Raw genomic sequence first — 23642 nt, 5'->3', positions numbered from 1 at the left:
ACTTTATTCATGACTACATAGCGAGGTTGTTTATTTTTCACTGAGTACATAGTGAGGATATGCCGATTAAAATGTTTACGCAGAGATTTTGTAGTGATTGCTTCCAATTCTTATATTAATATATGATAGAAATTTTTATTTAAATCTTTATATAATTAGATCCTTTTAGTTTGTGAATTGCGGCCTTTTCAAGTATATATGCTGTTGAGGTTCAAAATATCATAATATTGTATTAAAACCCAAAACAATACAAAAAATGAAATTGAAATCTAAGAGCTATTTGGGCTTTCAAGGAAAGGGCAAGGCCCAAATTCAATAAAAGTCAATAGGAAGGGACACAAGCCCACGAGTGGGCAAGCTTTGGGCCTTTAGAAACAAAGAAAAGATAAACTCAGCCCAACCCTTAAGGGAAAAAATCGTTGGGAACCCAGGGAGAAAAACTAAACCAGGATACCTGGGGATTCCTAGAAGCCTAGAATCCTCAGGATATGCAATAGGGCCAAGTTGGGATTGAGGCATCTCAAGGGAGCATGCCTAAGAACACAAAGAACGAGAGCAGATGTGTCCCATCAGCCACTCAATGATGCAGAAATGGAGTAAAAGACTTGGAAACCAGTAACTCATGAATAAGGGTATGGTACCTTGGAGAACCTAGGAAGATGCACCATGAAGGAAGAGGTGGCTGGAGATCTTTTAGCCTGATAGAAAGGAATTTGCCCATTTAGGGAAAAGGGCAAAAGGCAAAGCAGCCAAAAGATAGGTTTGAAAAAGTGGTGTCTAGAAGCCTTGGGAAAATAAAGATTAGAAGTCAGCCGTTTAGGACCTCCTAGAACGGAAAAGTCAACTAGGGGCTTTTGAAGAGAGAATCTCAAAAGAGGGAAATAGTGAAAAAATGAGGAAGGGTCCACCTACCAATGTTGCTAACACAACATTGGTTCTAGTACCTAGGGCAGCAAATAGAGGGAAATAATGATACACCAAAAACCCTAAAGTGGCATTATAAAAGGAAGGGGAGCCAACAGTGAAAAGCATTCAGCAACAGTGAATCAGAGGGAAAATATCTTTTAGAAAACTCTTTTAAGATTCAAAAGGAAGCAACAGTGAATCAGAGGGAAAATATCTTTTAGAAAACTCTTTTAAGATTCAAAAGGAGAGAAAAGAGGGAAAACACCATCCGAGATCCTAAAACAGCCATTAAAGAATACACTTGGATTCAATGGGATTCAAACTTCGCAAGTCTTGGAAGCCTGAGAAGCTATCCAAGTCTGTGATTTTTGAACTTATTTGGACCTTGTAACATATCCTAGTGCAAAAAGAGCATGATGTATTAAAAACTTAAGAAAATAATGAATCATTTCTTACTATCCTAAGGATCCCTAACGTTTATTTCATTTTTCATTTTACTTATATCATTCTTTACTGTCTCTTACTGTACAATACGTGTATATTTTCTATATGTTAGTATGTATGTGTTGTAGAATCCACGCTTTGTGCATAACTTGGTTCGAAATTAGCCCAATTTAGTTGCGGTGAACCAAGCCCAGTCCCTTAAACGAAAAGCATTGGGACTAGGATCCTTGTTTCTACTTGGACTTGTGCACTGTCAAAAAAATAACTCACATTTGCTATGGTGATTGCTAAGGGCTTAAAAGCACAAATACTAGTAGGGTATAAAAAATTGTGCAATACTTGATGTTTATTTTTATGTGTAATCCAATGATTAAAACCTATATTATTGAGTGGGAAATCTAATTCAAATAATATCAAATTTTTAAATAATTGAAAAAAGGAATTATTTATGACAGTTAATTTTTTTTTTTAAAGAAATTAGTATTTTGTAAACCAAAATAAAAAAATTCATTTACAAATTATTTTAATATATTGAAAGAAATGAATATTGAGTCGGCAAAGCTGTCAAATAAAGTGCTTGACCTTAATTAGATCTTTAAATATAATTTGAGATAGCTGGAATGTTACTATCGCATAATAGGACATTTCTTAAATTTTGTTAAACTAGTATTTTAGTTAGTGTTTCTCTAAAATACTATATATTCTATAAGTTTAAAATTAAATCCGGATATCAAAAAGTAAAAATAAAATAAATCCAATGCACAGGCCTCTAACTAATATAAAGAGTTAAATGGCATATTTCTTCTTTCATATTAGACTTTAATTTGTTAAAAACTTAAAATTATCTCTACTCTTTAAATATTTCACCATAGTCTTTACATTTTTAAAATTGTTTCAAAGAAATACTTATCATCATCTAATAAATAGAAAATATTAATATGGTAAATGAAATTCATGTCACATCATAGGCTTCACATATCAAAACGACATTGATTTTTTTTTTTTTTTTCATAAAAAGATGACATTGTTTTTATGAATTTTGTTTGCTAGTCTGTATGCTTTATCCATTAAATGATGGTATAAACTTCTTTGAAACATTTGAAAGTATTAAGGACAATTTTGAAACCAACGGAGCTTGGTTCAGCTGGTAAGGTTCAGACACTTCGTCTAACCCACCTAAGTTCGAATCCCGCTGCCAGCAGGTTTTTGTTGGTGGGCATACTTGGTAGGGGGTGTACTCAAATGAGGTGACTCCCACACAGGACCCTAAGAAGGCGACCCTTCAGCTGGGTGGACGTCTGGCCTGGCTCCCTGCCCGGGGGTGTAATATAGCCATAAAGGCCCCCATTTTTTCATTCTAAAAATAAAAGGACAATTTTGAAACAAATATCAAAGGTTGAGCAACAATTTACAATTTAACCTATAAAAAATAACCAGAAAAACTTATACAGAATTCTATCCTGAGATAACATATCGAGTAGATTAAACATTATAAATAAAAAAATAAAAAACTCGTGTAGAATTGTACAAATAGACTATGATTCAATTAATATTGTGATGAATTCAATAAATATTAGACTTTACAAATAGATTAGATTTCAGTAAATAGTGATGAGAATTAGATTTAAATCAAACTCAAAAACTAACCTAAGTTTTTCCTTTCACTTATACATTGAATTTCTTATGTGACACACCAGCAATGGACACGAAGAAATTATTCAGGGAATCTAAAATCCTATTTACTATATATAAACAAGCCTTAATTTTGATATGTTGGTTTTTAACTTGGTTTCTTCTTGATGTACCATTGTTTGGTCTAAAACCAGGTCTTGATGTGAAATTTGGTAAAAATACCAATTCAAAATTACATAATGGTTAAAAGATTTAAGAGTCATTGAAAAAATCCTTACTCATGTGCCTAGGAGTACTGAATAATTTTCTAGCACTGGATGGTTTCTCTCTCCCTTGAATAATAAGCGGAGGATTTGGATTTGGAGGTGTAAAGCACCAAAGCTACCTTCACTGCCTATCAATATCATCCTTAAATATTAAATGAAAATCACCCAGGTTCTCAACCAAAAAAAAAACCACCCATAGCTTTGTAACTCTTGCATACTACAAATGAAGGGAATTCAAAGCCAAATTCTATTTATGAGAAGATCCAAACAATATTAAAGTTCTTGACCCAAAAACTTTATATAGTGGTAGTCTTCTTCGACATCAAAGAAGCCACAAAGGTATACGAAGCAATAGTGCAATACTACTCTCTAGAAATGTCATTCTCAATAATAATAATAATAATAATAATAATAATAATAATAATAAAAACCCTCTCCTTAAAGCTTCGTTTGGTTGGAGTGAATATGGAGAGGATGAAAAATGAGAGAGAAAAAATGGTATTTACGATTCTTCCTGAGCGTGATACACCATACACTACCCTTTTTAATTTTTAATATTTCTCATTTTTTATTGGGCATGATTTTTCTTTTTTCATTAACTTGGGTGATTGCCTCTTTTTCTTTTTCTTTTTTTGGTTGGTTGTTTGCACAGACATAGACATGAGTACAAATCCAAGTGTGGGTATGACACGACGACATAAGCAATTTTTAAATAATAATAACATAACATAGTTGATACGACACCAATTTGACACCAATACAGACACAGATACGACACCCTTAATGAAATGTTCATGCTTCCGAGCTTTCTTATGTCTCGAAAAGTCCATATAAATAACTAAACCTTCTTACGAATTAGACGATAGACAACACCTAAGAATATATTACAATCGTAATGATCATGATCATTATCTCATACTATATAGCATATACAGACTACACAGACTATAAGTGTAGCAATCTTTTTCAAATATAAATATTAAAGTTGTCCTACAAAGAAGACAAGAGTTATGAATACTCTCTCCATGCTTACCACCAAAAGCTACTTACCACTAAAAGCTAAAGATTGTTACAGTCAACCTTCTGAGCATACCAAATCATCCCTACCTCAAGAACAACGTTTCATGATTTTGGTCACCTAACAAGTTATATAATCAGTATGAGGCGGAAAAATAAAAAGTGAAAAGAAGAAGACGAAAAGAAGGAAACAAGTTACAAAGTGCAACGATTAATAGAACTGTTCCGCAAGATAATTGCAAAAATTGTATAGAAACGCTTTCTTCTTCTTCTTGTTTTTCCTTCTTTTATTTATTTTTTATTATTTTATTATTATTCTTTTTTTTTTTTTTTTTTTGTTACAGAAAATTAACAAGAAACACTATGTTCACCTTTTACACCACTACAAATCAAGAGTTACCAGTTAACGTTATAGATGCTTTGTTACTACAATTGTAGGTGAGGTACTGAGGTTTTCCAATTAGGAAATTTGATCCAAGAACATGAGAACTAATAAACAACTGTCCTAAACAAGGAATTCTGAACAATAAGTATCTCATCCAAATTTGTCACTCAGCCTACCAAGAAACTATCAACAACTAGCCAAAAAAGACAAAAGACTAAGACCTCAATAGGAGGTAGCTTAACCATAAAGAAACCTAGAATGATATGTGGAAAATCCAAAGAGATTTTTCCAAATATTAGTTCAACATGAAAGTCCTTGTCTACAGTTTCCATGGTAAGGGCCATAGCACCAGCACCAGAGAAATCATCATTATAAGCCAACACCTAAACACTTTGGCTTGGTTTATTCTTACCCAACAATTCCATCTGGTTCAGCTGCTCTTCTTCCTCTTCCTACTTTTTCTCCGGGCAGCCTCCTCTTTCTGTCTTTGAATAAGCTCCAATTCCCGATACCGTTCCTCCTCTTTCCGCTGCAGCTCTAAAGCCTCTCTTCTCTGAGCCTCTTCCACTCTCCTCTTATTCTCTTCTAACATCTTATCCAGCTCTTCTCTCTCTTTTCGAGCTTGTTCCTGTGGGATGTCATGGCCAAATAAAGATGCCAATATATATTAAATGACAGAAAGAATAAAAAGGAAAAACATTTTTGGAGAATATATATGAGATTAAGAATTATGGCTTTCTCAAAAGCATATAACAAGAAACCTTAAACTGTGACAAGATTTTTTGGGAATACAAGAAAGGAAGGTAATAGAAACAAATTAACACTGATATTAATCTTTTTTTTTTTCTTTTTTTTTTTTAATCACTGACAAATACCCAATCTTACTGCAACTAAGAACATCACTTCCCATATTAGGACATGAAGCTGCATCAGATTTCTTGGATTTCCAGTAAATGACAGTGATAATGACGTAATTTATATTGTAATTTTCTAACAAAGTGACAATCCCTGCTTAAGCCTCCAAACCCACCGTAAAAGCCCCAATATCACATTAACACGGTATACAATATATGTTTAGAACAGTGAAACTCGTCAGTAGTAGAGTCCCATATTGTTGTGATAGAATGATTCTTCTTCCAGTTAAAAGCTATTTCATCGTGCTCATGCCTTTCTTTTTTTAAAGAAACTTTCATGATATAAGTTACACTAATATCTTATAACCAAATAAACCCAACATCATATCCTCCTACAAATTTTAAACATGTTGAAGTGGGCCAACTCATTCACGGGCCACAACAGCCTATTTACTGCAAATATGATGCTAAAGGACATCTTAATACTACCCCTAAGTAATTTTTATCACTAAAAGCAGTGGTTGCAACTTTATTACGTTGGAAATTTGCACTACCAAAACATTGCAAGAAATAGAAACAGCTGTATCTGACTACATGTTGTGTTTAGCTAGCCATCCAGAGGAGGAGGCCTCAGTTTAAGATGCTTACTTCTTTCTGCCTTGCTTCCATAAGTGCAGCTTCCTTTTCTTTTTCAAGTTGAGTTGCAACATCATCAAACAATTTCTTTCGACCTTCCTCTATTTGCCTCTCTATTTCTAACCTAACTTCCTCAGAATTCAACCTCTCCTCAACATTTTCCGAATTGCCTCCTCCAGCCTTTTTGCAGTCTCTTCTTCTAATAGTTTCAGTTCTGCTTCAAGTTGCTGCCTGATAGCATATGAAAAAAGTCAAGCCTAGAATTCTATAGATTGTCCCATAGCAGCAAATTAAACCATAGAAAAATTGCGAACTTCACTTTTCTAATGTAATATAAGGTTTGACAACCACCATAGCCATTAACATGGTAAACAAAAGCTTTGCCACTAAGGCATACCTCTAAAAAACAGGTTACTGAGCCACAAATACAAGGTTTCAAGTAGAATACAAGATAAAATAGGTTAATTTTCATCAAATACAAGTTCAATTATAAAGTGGCTTGCTTCAGAAAAGTCAGTAGAGAAAAATGTAAAAGTAACATGTTGCATGTTCAAGACTAATCATGGATCTCATACAAGCAAATATGCTAGAATCATTAAGACGAGTAGGAGGGCACAATAATCTATAATTCATCACATGTTTATAAACCACAGAAACATAAGTGCCCAATGGATCCTCACTATCTTACATAAAAGAAGATGATGTTTGATATGATTTTCATCATTAACTGATTTTTGAATGATCAACTAAATGCATCTAGCTATAGCTTCAAAATCTTCACCAACAACTGCTATCTGCTCACTTTATAAAACCGATGCAAGTCAATACAACCTAACACAATTAAGCAATAAAATTAACTAGAGTCAGCTTTATGGTCCTCTTCCCAAATAAATGGAGTCACCACATGTATCTTTTTCTGACATTCTGTCATATATTCCTATCTAAGATTGAACCATCTGTTCCCTCTGTATTTATCATATCCTTCTTCACTATCTCTATCCAATTCCACAATATTTTAGGTTTCCCCCCACCCCTTGTTATTCACTAGAAGTATATTTGGACTGCCCTCAGATTTAGTTGAGATCTAACCAAAGATACCTAAAAGCATGATGCATTTGGATTTGTGGCAGTGATAAGGGGATGCAGTAGGAGGCTATTACGGTCTAGTCTGTATTTTGGGGCTAGGCTTAGTTGGTCAGCTATTCTTACAAATGCACCAAACTGGATCAGAGAACAACTTCAATAGTTTAATTTAGGTCATTTCCATCTGGTCTGCTTTGAAACTGGCAACAGAATCAACAAGCAGTGGCTTAATTAGAGATCCAAATCAAGTATCATCTACATAGTACTGAATGATTCAAAGCAAATGAAGAAAGTCCCCAACAGAAATGGGCAGTTTTGATGGCTGCAAGGGAATATCCACAAATGCTGTAACATGGAGGTGCTTAATTACTTCAAAGGACAAGAAAAACTACCTCAGAGGGAGAGAGAAGATAATACTGGATGGATAGGGTGAGAGGAAAAGAGAGATAGGGAAATGCAAAAGAGTTAAAGCTCTTTCATAATATAATATCTCAAAACATTGTCATTCATTTTCATCCGTCTAATGAGCCTCCATATAGGCCTACACAAAATTCAAAACAGCAAAAAACTTTTGTAAAGCCTGTACTAATCTAACTGAACTCAGCTAAGGCTTAAAGCCAACTTAATTGGGGTCTGCTACAGCCAAAAATAAAATTACACAAAATAACTCGTGAAACAACATCTAAACCTATTTGCCTATATGTAACCTATACACTAGAATTTAATATATATGAATATCTGCAAAGCTTCCACTTCATTCACTTCTTAGAGTCCTTGCTAAGATTTCCAGTTTATTTACCATTAACACTCATATTTGATTTAACTTTAAACTGTCCAAGAGAGAGACAGAAAAGTTATAATTTACAAGTTAAACAAGTGTATCAAGGAATGAAAATATACAGTGAAAATGCATGAGAATTACCTCTTCTTTTCTTCCTCCTCTCTCTTTAGTTTCTCGGTGGCACTTTTTCGTTCAGCCGATGCAACACTTGGACTACGAGACTTGGGCAAAGGAGACAAAGAGGTACTCCTACTTCTTTGCCTACGGTGTCGCCTAGGTGTGGGAGACCGCTTCCTGCGCCTGTATGATGGTGAGCGGCTTCTACGGCGACGTGAGGAATTAGAACGACTTCTTCGCCTGCTTTTAAAAAATACAACTTTAGCTTATTAGCTTCAGCTACTCCGGTTAAAACATCTCAAACATTAAAATTTTTTTTTCTTTCTTTTTTAAGTGTTCTTAATATGCTGTGTTGAGTTTTGAGCTGTTGTTCTGATTGTATTCTTGTTTTTGTTAGAAATAGAATAATTACTCATTCATCCAAACAAATGTCCCATAAAAAATTCCCTTCATTAGCAGCATAGCAGGAAAGATAACCAATATACTGTTGTCAATAACATTCAAAAGCCGAAATTGAACTCACAGCAAAGTGAAATGTAGCACAATCAAACAACCAACCAAGACACACATATCAACACTGAGATCAACTCTAGTATCAATCAACCATTTTCACATAAACATATTCACCAGCATATTTTGGCATTTAAAACGGTTTTCATGACTTTATATCAAAAAAAGAACAAGCATGTGCTTAACAAATTGAAGCAGAAAAAAGAGAACCCATTAACTGTTATGAACAACATTCAAAACCTTAAAACTTCAAACACAGCTAAAGTGAAACATAGGACAATCAAACAAACAATAAGATGAAAGAAAAAGTGGGGGGTAAAATTTGAATGGGTTTTTAGTGAAAAAGAGAAAATGGACCTGGAGTGAGAATTGGAATAGGGAGAGCGGCTACGGCTGCGGCTGCGGCTGCGGCTGCGGCTTCGATCTCTTCGGCTTCTCCGGGAGTGGCGAGAAACTGGGGACGGAGGAGAGTATCTCCTTCGGTGGTAAGATGGCGACCGCGACAAGCTTCGAGGCATCTCTGCCCCTTTTTTTTTAAACTAAACTTTATGTTTCAATGGCGATTACCCAAACCCCCCATTGAAACCTGGACCTTTTTTTTTTAACCTTCCCGTAAAGTAAAAGTAATTAGAAAAATGATAAGGGAAAATCTTAGCTTAAAGCTATTTTAAGTAATTTTATAAAGATATTTAGAGTTTACATTTTTTTTTCTTTTTTTTTTCAATTTCATGTCTAGTGTGGCTGAGAATGCTAATCAACCTAAAAATATATCGATTTTAAAAAAAAAACTTTTTAAAAAAAAAAACCTTGAAAATATACCGTAAAATGATAGAAAAAAGAGAAAAATTTATACATTTTTGCTTAAAAATTGACTCACATTAGGTTATGTATAATTGTATAAATTTACAAGTTTATTATAGTAATTGTGTAATTTACACGAACATTATTCATCTTGCATTTATTTTTTATTTGTATCCTAAAAATAAAGAAAAAGAGTAAATGATGATTGTTACATGCGAAGAAAAATAAATAATTAAAAGAATCAAGATAAATTGATATTTTAATAAAATATTTTGTAAAATAGATAATTTGATATGAAATTTTTTGAAAAGTGAGTGTGTAAGATATAAAATGTAAGTTCTTATTCTAAAATAGAAAATAATTTTTTGCATGAACTAGTGCAAATGCTCAAGAGGCATAATCCATTTTGCACTTGTCACGCAAACCTAGGTTATTTCTAATTCTCCTAATGAAAAGAGATGAAAAAAATAAAAAACAGAAAAAATGTTTTTTTAATATAAAAAGAAGACTTTTATTTTAAAGAAATTAAAGAGATTTACTTATATATTTTTAGAAGAGATTAAATTCTATAAGGATGTGGTGTAAAACCCATGTTTTACTCCTCCAATCCTAACATGCCACATCATCTTATCACATATTTAAGAATAAACACAATCACACTCAATCAACTCTTATACCCATATATAAATCCAACCAAATTGAGAATCTATTGAGATGTTATTAGGTATAATAGGATGTATTGAATTTTAATAAATTTTAAATAAAATGCTAATGTGGCAATCACTTATTGGATGGTGTAAAACATAGGTTTTACACCCCATCCTTATAGAATTTAATCTCTTTTTAGAAATGTATATCTTAAGTTTTGTTTTTTTGTTTTTTTGCTTTTTTGTTTTTTGTTTTTTGTTTTTTGTTTTTTTGTTTTTTTTTTTTTTGTTGAGAAATTATTTGGTTAAATGATTTACGAACAACGTCAAAGTAATTACAAGAAAAGAAGGTGCATTAGTCAATTATATAAACTTATCTATTTTAAGGTAAAGTCTACACTAAATACACTTTGTTTAAGAGATATTGGGTCCAGTTAGCTCAATTGGTAAAGTTTCTGATTGTTATATAAGAGATTTGGGGTTCAATCACCGCCCTACACCAAAAATTAATTGGTGTCTTAGTTTGATAATAAAGAGCTATCATTAGGAGCGGACGCTATAGTTTGAAACTCTCAAAAAAAAAAAAAGATATCTACACTGAATACACTTTGTTTTAACTAGCTACTTATACATATATAAATGTAATAAAATGAAAAAACAAATGATGCTGTGGTAATTTACATATGTCTAGTACAATATTTATTATTATTATTATTATATTATTATTATTATTATTTTAAGATAGGGTTGGTCATATTTAAAATTTTTATATAAAAAGAGAAGTGATATGTTTACAACATTTTCACAACAAATTCTACGTGGCAAGTTATTATAGGTTGTTATTGGTGGAATAGAAAAGTAATTTCAGTAATAGGTTCAAATTAGAACCAATAACAATTAACCACCTGTAATTTGTTGTGAAAATCTTATGAACATAGCATCATTCTTATAAAAAATATATATAGAGAGGTAGGATTTTAAGTCCAAGCACTCACAATAAGGTTGCTAAATAGTCAATTTAGCAACCAAAACACCAAAAACACATACTACAACAAAGAAGGTAAAGCAATAAATTCTTAAGTGCTTGCTACAGTAGGCTGGTATCTTTATCAGCTCAGAGCATTCACATCAAGAATGCCAAAATGCTAAAAATGCTATTAATAACAATCAACACACAAAAAGTAAAAAACAAATGATGCTGTGGTAATTTACAAATATCTAGTACAATTTGTTTTATTTTTATTATTATTTTAAGATAGGGTTGGTCATATTTAAAATTCTATATAAAAAGAGAAATGATATGTCCACAACATTTTCAAAATATTTTCACAACAAATTCTACGTGGCAAGTTGTTACAAGTTGTTATTGGTGGGACAGAAAAGTAATTTCAATAATAGGTTCAAATTAGAACCAATAACAACTAATCACCTGTGATTTGTTATGAAAATGTTGTGAACGTAGCATTTCTCATATAATATATATATATATATACATATATTCAGAGGTAGGAACAGTAGGATTTTAAGTCCAAGCACTCACAATAAGGTTGCTAAAATGACTATTAGCAACCAAAACACCAAACACACACACTACAACAAAGAAGGTAAAGCAATAAATTTTAAGTGATTGCTATAGTGGGCTGCTATCTCTAGCAGCTTAGTGTATTCACATCAAGAATGCCAAAAAGCTAAAAATGCTATTAATAACAACCAACACACAAAAAACACATTACATCAAAAAAGTCAAAAGTAAAATTTTTTTGTCACCTAGCTACAGTAAGCTGCCATTTCTAGTAGCTCACTGTAGCTAAGTGTTAAAACTAAATGGGTAGTGGCTTGGTTGCGATTTTACAGTGGGTGGTGGCTTGGTGGTGGATGCTATTGTAGTTTTGGGCTTGTGATTTTGGTGGTTGGAGGTTGTAAGAAAAAAGTCCAGTTTTTCCCTTTTGCATATGCTCAATTAGTGTTCATCTTTGAATAAAAATTGCTCTTATTAATATATTCCTGGATTTTGATTTAATGTTTCGTACTATTTTAAGTGTAATATATGTTTTTATCTTAGGCATATTACTAGGATGTTACCCTTTCTTTTGCTTTTTGTGTTCGGTGGTTTACTTTTTCTATGTCTTTGTTTGGTCAGAAGAGGAAAAAAAAAGGTGGGGGTTCATCTTTGTATGTTGAAGTATAATTATGTTTTGTAGGGGAGGATGATGACACAATCATGTTGGCTTTAACAGAGAGATCTCTAGAGCACCATCATCAAAATCTGAATGAAATAGATAAGTGGCTGGTGGCAGTGGGTGTGGGCAGTAGCTTTGTGGGAGTGGAAGAGATGAGATTGAGAATAAAAAATAAATAAAAATATATTTTAATGAAGTGGTAAAAAATATAAAATCTTTGATGTTGAGTGCATTATAAAGTGGGTTGTTAAAACTTAAAATAAATAAAGTAGGTTTTTGAGATGCTAAATGCTAAATTTTTTGAAATCTTTGATGTGAATATGCTCACTGTAGTTGGATGATATAACAAAATATACTTTTTTATTCGGTTCCCTCTCCTCTTTTATTATTTTATATTTTATCTGTGTATCTTTCTCTTTCTTCAGACACATCTCTTTCTCTCTTTTACTCTGTTGCTTTGGCCAAACTCTTTTACTCTGTTGCTTTGGCCAAACCACCTATTGCTCCCTTCTCTCTCTTCTTTTTTCTTCAATCTTTTGCTTTTTTTTTCTTTGGCCGAACAACTAAAGCTTCCTTATCTTTGTCTTCCTTTGATTTTCTCTTTTTGAGATTAAACTTTGGTGGTGGTGGTTGATTTTGGGTGTGGGTCTTGTAGATTGGTGGTTCTAGTGGTGGTGGTGGAGGTTGATTTGATTGTGGGTTTGGCTATGGCCGTGGGTTGTGGTAGTTATCGTGGTTGATGGGAGCGCTTTGCTGTTTGTGACGGTTGGCTGTGACTGTTGTTGTTTATTGTGTTGATATATTATTTTATCGTGTTATTTATATTATTTTAATGTGTTGTATGTTAAAATAGAAGTTTTGATGTTGAATGTATTTAAAAATGAGTTGTTAAAATAGATAAAGTGACTTTTTAGGTTGTTAAAAGTTATATTTTAAAACATCTTTATTGTAATTTGTAAATGCTAAGAGCATTAGCCATTAGGTGCTAAAACAACAAAACATTGTTTCTTAAAAAGAAAAAGAAGTCAAACTTTCAAAAGGCTATTTTAGTATTCTAAACAACATAAAGAAATTTTACATTGGAGTTGCCAAATCTAAAAAAATTTGGCAACTTGTTATGAACTACTAATAGTAGCAGCTATAGTATAGTAGCAGCTTACTATAGCAAGTTGCTACTCTCTCTCTCTCTCTCTCTCTCTCTCTCTCTCTCTCTCTCTCTCTCTCTCTGTGTGTGTGTGTGTGTGTGTGTGTGTGAAGACCTTTGATTTTTGGGTTTATGGGTGGTGGGTAGATTTAGTTGTGGCGGTTGTGGGTTTCAATACCATGGGCTTGCATTTTTGGGGATTGCAATGGCTCAAGTTTGGTTAATGTTTGCAGCTCTATGGTTTTGTATTTTCTCAATTGATAGAATTTTTTTTTTCCTCAGTGGTGGTGGGTTTCTAATGATGGTAATGGGTTTGTGGTAGTAGTGGCTACTACCAATGTGGTGTTTTTATTTATTTATTTATTTATTTATTTTTTTTATAAATTTAAATGGTAGAATTTATTTTAGGTTATTTTAATGGGTTAGATAAGATAACATATGTAGAGTGTAATGTTAAGTAGGGTGCTAAAATAGATAAATTTTTTTTTTTTTTTTTGGGTTCCAAAATGTATATGCTAAATTTTGAACACCACCAATGCTAATACTCACATCCTCCCTCTACACTCCGCCCTTGAATGGATTGTCAATATGCAAGTACACATTACTACATATATATATATATATATTTAAAAGCTGAAACATAGTATTTATTGTTATTAAGCTCCTGTTGAGCCACCTTATTCGCCATGTCATTATTCTTTTTCATATTTATTTTTTACTTTTAATTTTTTTACAATATTAAATATATATAAATATATTGTCTTTAAAAATTCATCTTAGACTATTTTAACTTTACATATTCAAGGACTTTAATTTTAATGTTATAAATAAATAATTCAAAACAAAAGTATTGTCTATACATATTCATCCTGGGCAGTTTAACTTTACTTATAATTTTTGCCAATTTATCTTCCTTCATTTTGTCTCTTCTTATTCCCAAACTCTTACTATAAATTTGTCACTCTCTTCCATTCTATGCATAGTTTTTCTATCAAAAAATGCTCTCTCTCTCTCTCTCTCTCTCTCTCTCTCTCTCTCTCTCTCTCATTTTTTTTCCATTTTTTGTTGGATTTTTTTTTATTACTTTTGCATCTCTACCTTAGATTGATAAATATTTGTGTTTTCTAAAACTTAACTTTTGGTTTATTATAATTGAAAATGAAAAGATAAAAGGCTAGCCACTACACCTCCTATTGTCTAACTCATCTTGTACATAACTCATAAACTTAATGATTTTCTAATGAATGAAAACGATAGAAACCTAAACTATAGATATTTTGTAATATATATCTTCAACTACAAAATTTTGCAATCAACGTCATAATTTAGGATTAATTGTATTGTGTATGCATTCTATCCAAATGTTTGATTCCATTAATTTTTTTATAGTAAGAATGCTCATTGTAAGTGTTTGTTAATTTAGATGCTGATTACACATTGTCATTTTTTTTTTCCTTTCCTTTTTTCAAACCAGTCTTAATTATCACCTAGATCATTGCAGGAGAAACTATTTTTGTTTTTATTTTTCACTTGAAACCAATATGAAGTTCTTTTTATAAATTCATTCTTTTGTTTTCTATCTCAAAAACAGATATGAAATTCTTTTTCTAAAATTCATTCTTTTGTCTTCTATCCCAAAAACATATTGAAATTCTTTTCATAAAATTCATTCTTTTATTTTCTATCTCAAAAACATATTTGAAATTCTTTTTATGAAATTCATTTTTTTTTCTATCTCAAAAACATATCTGAAATTATTTTTATAAAACTCATTCTTTCTTGCATCATAATACTAGATCTATATTTTCTATTAAAAATATAATTCATAGTTTTTCATCATAAAAACAGTTCTAGGATTTTCTATCATGAAGTCATTCTTTCTTGCATCATAATACCAGATCTGTATTTTCTATTAAAAATATAATTCATAGTTTTTCATCATAAAAATAGTTCTAGGATTTTCTATCATGAAGTCATGGTATTCTCATAACAAAATAAATAAAATGTTTTTCTTTTTTTTTGCATGGAGCAAGGTGTAGATCTAGGATTTTTGAATGACATTTAATCATAGATTTAGGAAAACTAACACAACATATTGCATTATATAATTTTGTGCATGTCATTAATCAATATATAAGTGTTTCTTGATGCAAATATTTTTTTTATCATTTTATTTACAACACTAAATACTTTTAATGAATATTTTTGTTGTTGATATAATTTGGAGAAAAATCATATTATAATATGTCATATTTTGTGTTTTTGTTAGGTTTTAGTTTATTTGGAAAACAACAAGATATAGTCTAGTTTATTGTCTAGACTATATATTGATGAAAATGATCTTTGTGTAGTATCCTTTCACTATTTCTAAATATTTTGTTTAACAGAAAATTATTATGTCTTTGTTATGTAATGCTCTTAGATATTTGAGTAATTTTTTTTTAAGTGTTTATGAATATCATCATCTCATAGTGTATTTTTTGAGATTTTTAAGAAATCAAATTCAAATTTGTGTTTAAAAGTATTTATTTATCTATTTATATATTTTTCACATGTTGCATTAGATGTTTGATTAGATTATAACCCGCACTTTTGCCTGGAAACAACGGCATATTTCTAGTTGTTTGTAATCGGCCATACAGGCAATGGAATTTTACTCAGACTTTTAAAAATTTAAAATCCTCAAACTAAAATTGGACTTGGAATTTCATTTCCTATTTGGATTTATATGTATGCAAAACGTAAGACAATTTACAATAAATATACACTGTACCTCTACATGTGCAACCCAATAGATAAGCTTGTACCAGCGCTTTTTGAAAACGCTGGTATAGGAAATCCTATTGCGGCGGCTCAAAATCGGTGCTTTATAAAGCGCTGCAATAGGAGGCCTATAGAGGCGTTTTTTAAAAACGCTGGTATAGGAAGTCCAAAAGCGCTGGGACAGGTCCATCCATTCCCTTATGGGAAAAGACGTGTCCCGACGCTTTTGAAAGCGCTGGGACAGGTCCATCCATTCCGTTATGGGAAAAGACCTGTCCCGGCGCTTTGAAAAGCGCTGGGATAGGTCCCTCAATTGCCTTATGGGAAAAAACCTATCCCGGCGCTTTTGAAAGCGCTGGCACAGGTCCATCCATTCTGTTATGGGAAAAGACCTGTCCCGGCGCTTTGAAAAGCGTTGGGACAGGTCCCTCAATTTCCTTATGGGAAAAAACCTGTCCCGGCGCTTTTGAAAGCGCTGGCACAGGTCCATCCATTCTGTTATGGGAAAAGACCTGTCCCGGTGCTTTGAAAAGCGCTGGGACAGGTCCCTCAATTGCCTTATGGGAAAAAACCTGTCCCGGCGCTTTTAAAAGCCCCGGGACAGGTCCATCCATTCCCTTATGGAGAAAGAGCTGTCCCAGCGCTTTTAAAGCGCTGGGACAGGTCATTCTCCATTCCCTTATGAGAAAGAGCTGTCCTAGTGCTTTTAAAAGTGCTGGGACAGCTCTTTCTCCATTCCCCGGGAGAATGACCTATCCCAGCGCTCCAAAAGTGCTGGGATAGGTCACCTAAAGCGCTGGGATTGGCCATTTTTAAGGTTTCGGAGCTATTTTAGTCATTTTTTAGGTTTCAGAGGTATTTTGGACTTTTTTTTTTTGGGTTTTGGGGGGTTTTTTGGTCATTTTTAGGTTTTGAATGTATTTTGCTCATTTTTTGGGTTTCTTGGGTATTTTGGTTATTTTTTATGTTTCAGGGGTATTTTGGTCATTTGTTGAGTTTGGGGGGTAGGTTGGCATTCTTTTAGGTACTGGGGTATTATAGTCATTTACATTGAAAAATACATTATATTTCTTTCAATTTTGGTGTTTTCTTAGGATTCAAGGGTATTTTGGTCCCTTTTTAGGCTTCAAAGGTATTTCAGCTATTTTTCTTGCTTTAGGGGTGTTTCAGCCATTTTTTGGGTGGTAGGGGTGTTTCAGTAATTTTCTATGGTTATGCAGGTAAGTTGGCCTTCTTTTAGCTTTAGGGGTATTTTAGTCATTCCAAAGTAATATTTAATTATATTTTAATTGATAGGTCCTCCTATCTCATCTTACATTTTTTTTCTAGTTATTACATCATATTTTAATTGTAGGGTTCAGTTTCTTTACGTAAACCCAAAGACAGTATGGGTCAAAGAACTAGAATTAGCAAGGGATTAATAACAATGGATCATAGCCCTTTCAACTGTGCATTGATCAGTTTGTATATATTGATAGTCTCAAACACTCTATTGTTTTTCTTCTCTCTTTTCTCTCCCTCTTCCTCTGGGGGTCACATTGACAGGTGCTCCCCTTTATTATATATTCACTTTTACCCTCATCTCCATCGTCCACGTGCTCCCCATCCATGAACTTGCCCAAATACCTGTCACGTCAGGCAGCTTCTTTTCATCTCTGTGTGAGTGGCGGTAGGTTAGGATGCACTGTTCAGAGGTCTTCTCCACATAAATGCGGCCAGAAAAGCTGTTGCAATGCATTGAATACGGTGGCAGCAGCCTTTCCCTCAGATATTTCCCCATCCTTATCGTTCCTGAATAGGCTTTGAGCTTATCTTGATCAGGTGGAGTCCTCGGACAGTCATTCAGGCTTTTCCCCTACTCAATTAATCTCCGATATCATATCAGAGCACAACATCCTCCTCGGACAGGAGATGTCCTCCTCGGACTGGAGATATCCTCCTCGGACAGAGATGATCCTTCACCAAGAGGATTCCACTCCACTCTGGGCCTTGTCTTCTCCGCATCCCTCTTTTCGGATGTGAAACAGTCCTCTCGTGGGCATTCGGCCCATTAACTTGGGCCTGACCCCTTTTTCCCCCACATTAATAATTTGTAGTGAGGAATTATATTTTATTAATTTGAAGTATTAAATTAAAATATATTAAATTAGTTTGAAGTATTAAATTCAATTAAATTTTGTTACATTTTATTAATTTGTAGTGTTAAATTATATTTTATTAATTTGAAGTATTATATTAATTCTTATTAATTATTAAATTATACTCAATTAGTTTGTGGTATTAAAATATATTTACATATTTTTATTATTTAATAATTAAATAAATTTTATTGGGTAAAGGTTAATAATTTGTATCCATTATAATTTGTGATTACTATATTTTCCAATCATGGGGGAAAAACAACCTAGGGGTGTGATGAAATTTTTTTTCACCTCAAACGCATAATACTCATCACACCCCTAGGTTTTTTTTTTTTTTTTTTTTTTTTTTTTTTTTTTTTTTTTTTTTTTTTGTGATTGGAAAATGTAGTAATCCCAAATTGTAATTGATGCAAATTATTAACCTTTATCCAACAAAATAGAAAAGCCTCTGAACAAGCGCTCACGCGCGTGCTCAGAGGTTAGTATTCTATAATTATATTTCATTTTTGACAATTTTGTTAATGTAGTAATCAATTTATAACGTTCATTGCACCTGCGTACACATTAAGCAATAGATCTTTCAGTCCCATATCTATTCCTTTTTATTATCAATACTCAATTCAGTCCCATATTTGTGGGCATATCTAAACTTTTTTTTTTTTTTAATTTTAGTAATGTACAAAAAAAGAATACTTTGTTTTTAAATGATTCATTTATCCAAACTTATATTCATCCATGGGTATGTAATCCTCAATTATATATACTTGGCAGCCATGATAAATAAAAAATAAAATAAAAGAAAGAGGAACTTGCAAAAGATAGAATCTAAAAAGCTGTTTGAGCCTCTGACAATGTCTGTTTAGATTGTTTAGGAACCAAATCTTTATATATATATAGGATTTGGAAACCAAATCTGAAAGGAGAAGAAGAAGAAAAAGGAAGAGCATTTTTTTTTTTTGATAAAATGAAAAACAAAATTGAATTTAGTAATTGAAAAAGTGGGAAATGTGAAGCAGTTTTTTAGGAGTAAAATATGGGAAGTGAAAATTAAATGTAATCAATTGTAAAAGGAAAAAAAAAAAAACTGAATAAATTAAAAGCAATTTTTTAGGAGTAAAACATGGGAGGTGACAATTTAAATATAATCTATTGTAAAAGGGAAAAAATTAAATTGATAATTGAAAAAGTGGAAAACGTTGTTAGCATATTAAAAGCACTTTTTTAGGAGTAAAACATGGAAAGTGGAATCCAAGCGGTAGTTTTTTTTTTTTTTTTAAATAATTTTTTTAATTTTTACTTATTTATCTTGTTAGTTGAAAAACTTGTTTTTTTTTTTTTTAGAAAACAATGTTAATTGAAAAACTTGTAAGTGAATAGATAGGTGTTATTTAATAATTAAATAACTTTTCATTAATTAATTAATTATCTCTTCTATTTTTTTCTCAAAAAAAGAAACCTATTTAATATTAAATATCATATCACACAATTACATACAAAGGGATTAACTCAATTTTATTTCAACCTACTAATTTTAAAGACCAAACATTTTCACACCCAATTCATTACTCAACTTCAACCATTCTTTTTATCAAAAAAAAAAAAAAAATGAGACACGTTATTCTATTTACTTCATAGTTACACTATATCACATCAGAGAAAAGAAAAGAGAGAGAGGGAGAAAGAACGCAGCAGAGGGACTGAGGGAGAGAGGGAGAGAAGGCCGGTGGAGATCAAGTGTCGCCGGAAGGACAAAGCCGGAGGAGATCGGCGTTCACCAAGCAGCAGCGCCTCGTCCTCCTCCCCACTACCGCTATTCCTCCTCCCCACCGCCAAACTGGGTCAGATCGGCTTTCTCGCAGCCTTTCTCGCTTAGATCTCTCTCCAATAAGGTAACTCTCTCTCCCTCCCTCCCTCCCTCCCTCCCTCCCTCTTCTTTTCAAAATTTAGATTTTTTTTTAGTTATAGATTGTCGATGATTTTTTTTTTTTGGATTGTTGTGAAGTTTCAAGATCAGTGGCTTCCGAGAAAATCATTATCAAAACAATTAATTTAAAAAAATTAATTTTTTTATAAAAAAATATTTTCTTGATTGTTATATGTTTTCTCGGAAACCAAACGGGTTATAATTTATGTACGTGGAATTTGGGTTTAAAAAAAAAGAGGAACGGTTTTGTTTTTTTTTTCATTTTTTAATGCTTTTATTTATTTTTAGTTGTCTGGATTTGAATCTGAGACTAATTTGATTTATTTACTGCTTCAATTGGTTTTAGAGTAGTTAAACTGATAAAGTTCAAATTTTTATGCTTTAATGTTATGGAAAGTTGCAATTTTGAATTGGGTTCGTTGTAATTTCGTGATCTTGGAGATACGTTTTTGCACAACGGTTGGTTGGCACTTTATATGTACTTTTAATTGCTTTTAGGAGCAATGTTGGTTTTTCTTTTTACAAAGAAAAATCGCTTTCAGTGTGCTAATTGAATAGTACCTATATTCTATCTTAGTTCCATTGTAGTTTGAAAGAGTTGGCTGCTAAATTGTGTGGTGTAAATGAATTTGCGGTAAAATTTGATTACTGTGATTTATTTCATCTCAACATGTTGTAGCCTGCTTGCTTAATCTTACTTTTTTGAGTATATTCTTATTGGCCAGACTGTTAATTGTTATGTTTATTTAATTTTTGGTGCTCACAACAATCATTAACAAGTAGAACTTGTGCTACTTCTATTGGCAAGGTGTAAAGTGCAAAATGAGTCCATGTGGTGTCAAGGGCTCAAGGAATTTTGTGTGTATGTTGAACTGGAAATTTCAACAATCTTTATGTCCACCTATATTACCAAATGAGTACTCATGGTTACTTGCGGAAATTTCTAACATAGCCTTTTTCACACATCATTCTTTGCCAACCCCCATTTTGCTTTCAAACTTTGCCAACCCCCACCTCCCCCATCATTAACTTCAACGCATGCTTCTGTATTTTTTAGCACTTCTAGGATCAATTATTTTTCTTCTCTCCATTCAACAATTTCCTTATTAATTTATTTTCTTTCAAGCCAATCATATATCTTAGCCTGTTAATACTTACAAATAAGTTTGTCCCTCTAGGAAGCATAGAGATGAGTATATATATATATATGTTCATCTTTTGTGTTTAATTCCATAACTTTGTTCTTAATGTTATTGTAATATCATGTAAGCTTTTGTTCATGTGCGCTACATGTGGCACATACTTTACCTTTGGTATCCTTTACTCTCACTCTCTCTCTCCAAATCCTGCTATTAGATAATTTAGAAGAGGGCTGACCTACAGGGAACAAATTTACAGTAATCTGCAAATGATGGAACTTTAGATAATTTATTCTTGACCACATATCTTAATTTTAAGTAATCTTTGTTGCCTGTAGATGGATCCATTCCTGCTATTAAGTTATCAACTTATACATGCCGCTTAAATTCAGGAAGTGAGGTGAGAATCCTTGTGTGCAAATGCAATCACTCTATGTTGTTTACTTTCTTTTAAACTTATTTTGGGTGCTTTTTTTTTTTTTTGGAAAGTTCTTCATACTAATTTCATTTGGTTTATGAAGGCAGGTTACTCAAGATGATAGAAACTTGCAAAATGTTAACTCTCTACAAAGAAATAAGGGATCCGAGTTTTCATGCATGATTAAAGAGGCTAAAGTTTTGGGCATGGCACTTGGCATTGCTTGCTTAGATGGGTAATGTCTACTGTTAAAGTAAAAAAATTTTAATATAGGATTATAGTAGCAAGAACTCACTAGTTTTTTGTCAAATAAAGGAATATTAAAATTTATCTACATGAAATCTCTTAATGGGTTTAATGAATAAAAAAGTGTAATGAATGGACACTAAAAGAATGAAATAATTATAAACAGTTTATAACGAATGGACACTAATGGAGCAGTCTTGTTGCTGGGGTTTTACCGAGTGTTCTCTCTCTGAGTTTATGCCTTCTCTTAGCTTCAAAGACTTATGTCTTGTTGTTGTATTGTGGTGTGTTGTGTAGTGTTGTGCTGTGTTGCTGTTTTGTTGCTGTTGTGTTGTTGTTCATCATCATGAACATCTTGTACTTCTCTTTTATTTTTTTCTCCCTTTAATAAAAGTTTTCTGTTTACCTATAAAAAAAAAAAGTATATCAAAACTAAAACAAGCCTATACCGTGGTTCACTTGTTACATGGTTTTGGACAGGAATTGACCTAATTTACGTCATTTAAGTTATCATAGTAGTGAGTAATGGTTAGTTCACTTTTGCAGGAGTGGCAGCTTGTTTGAAGTTTACCTTCTTCTTTCCGTGGGCAAACACTGGGATTGCTAAAGAGTGAGTAAGATCTGCTTCTTAATTCCCTTAAATTGTAAAATAATGTGTTTACATTACTGCTGTGGTGGGTTGTTGTTTTGGAGCAAGTGGGTGGCTTGCATGGAGAGAAAATGTGGTGTATTTTATGTTGTGAGTGTTGTTTGTTCTGTGAATGTTGACGTATTGTTGTTCAATTTGTTGTCAATTTCTCATATTTTGTCTAAGTAAATACATATGGTATGCTGTGATGGGTTGTTATTTGGGAGCAAGCGGGTGGCTTACATTTTTGAAACTCAATGTGCAATGGTGAAATCGTAGTGTACGTGCGCCTCGGAACATTCTAGACACTTGGGATGTATTATTTCGTGTATGTATAACATTCTAGACATTTGGGATATAATTATTGATATGGTGTAATTAAATATATTTAGTTTCTTGGTTTAATGTGGTATTGTATTTGCTATTGGAAAATATGTATTGTAGGTACATTACAGGTGCTAAAAAAATTAATTAAAAAAAAAAAAATGACATATCCCGGCGCTTTGAAAACCGCTAGAATAGGGTTTGGAATATATATATTTTTTTAAATGACCTATCCCGAAAGCGCTGGTATAGGCCTTTTAAATTTTATTCATTCATGACTTATGCCAGCGTTTTCATGACCTATCCCAGCGCTTTTGAAAACGCTAGCATAGGTAGTACCTATTCCAGCGCTTTCAAAAGCGCTGGGATAGGTTATATTCACATTTTCATAAAGGCTGTCCCGACACAAGTAAAAACGCCGGAATAGGGTCTGAAAGCGTCGGGACCTATCCTAGCGCTTTTGAAAAGCGCTGGTACAGGTCCACGCAACCCTATCCCGACATTCAAAAACCAGCGGTTTGAAGCGCCGGGAAAAAAAACGCCGGGATAGGAATTTTGACCCTATCCCAGCGCTTTTTGGGGCTATCCCAGCGGTTTTGAAAACGCTGGGATAGCCCCGTTTTTATTGTAGTGATTTACCACAAATTTCTTGAGTA

The 23642-nt window shown here is 32.7% G+C and overlaps 2 non-coding genes across 3 annotated transcripts; one reads left to right on the top strand and one right to left on the bottom strand.

Annotated features, from left to right (window-relative positions):
• Positions 1-4704: 4704 nt before the first annotated feature.
• On the bottom strand, positions 4705-9258 carry LOC112001514 (uncharacterized protein At1g10890). Its single transcript, XR_010630258.1, has 4 exons — positions 8989-9258; positions 8146-8361; positions 6153-6371; positions 4705-5278 (listed from the first exon to the last, which is right to left on the bottom strand). It is a non-coding gene; the product is annotated as an uncharacterized protein At1g10890 (transcript).
• Positions 9259-19933: 10675 nt separating this feature from the next.
• Positions 19934-23067, top strand: LOC112038591 (uncharacterized). 2 transcript variants are annotated; one of them, XR_010630256.1, is made up of 4 exons: positions 19934-20196; positions 21709-21770; positions 21892-22023; positions 22581-23067. It is a non-coding gene; the product is annotated as an uncharacterized LOC112038591 (transcript). The 2 variants fall into 2 exon arrangements; XR_010630257.1 differs by having other exon boundaries at positions 19935-20196; positions 21896-22023.
• Positions 23068-23642: the final 575 nt, after the last annotated feature.

Source organism: Quercus suber, unplaced genomic scaffold (genome assembly GCF_002906115.3).
Source record: "Quercus suber isolate HL8 unplaced genomic scaffold, Cork oak 2.0 scaffold_144, whole genome shotgun sequence".
NCBI classification, from domain to species: domain Eukaryota; kingdom Viridiplantae; phylum Streptophyta; class Magnoliopsida; order Fagales; family Fagaceae; genus Quercus; species Quercus suber.
Note: the sequence above shows the minus strand (reverse complement) of the source record. Positions and strands in the feature narration are given on the sequence as shown.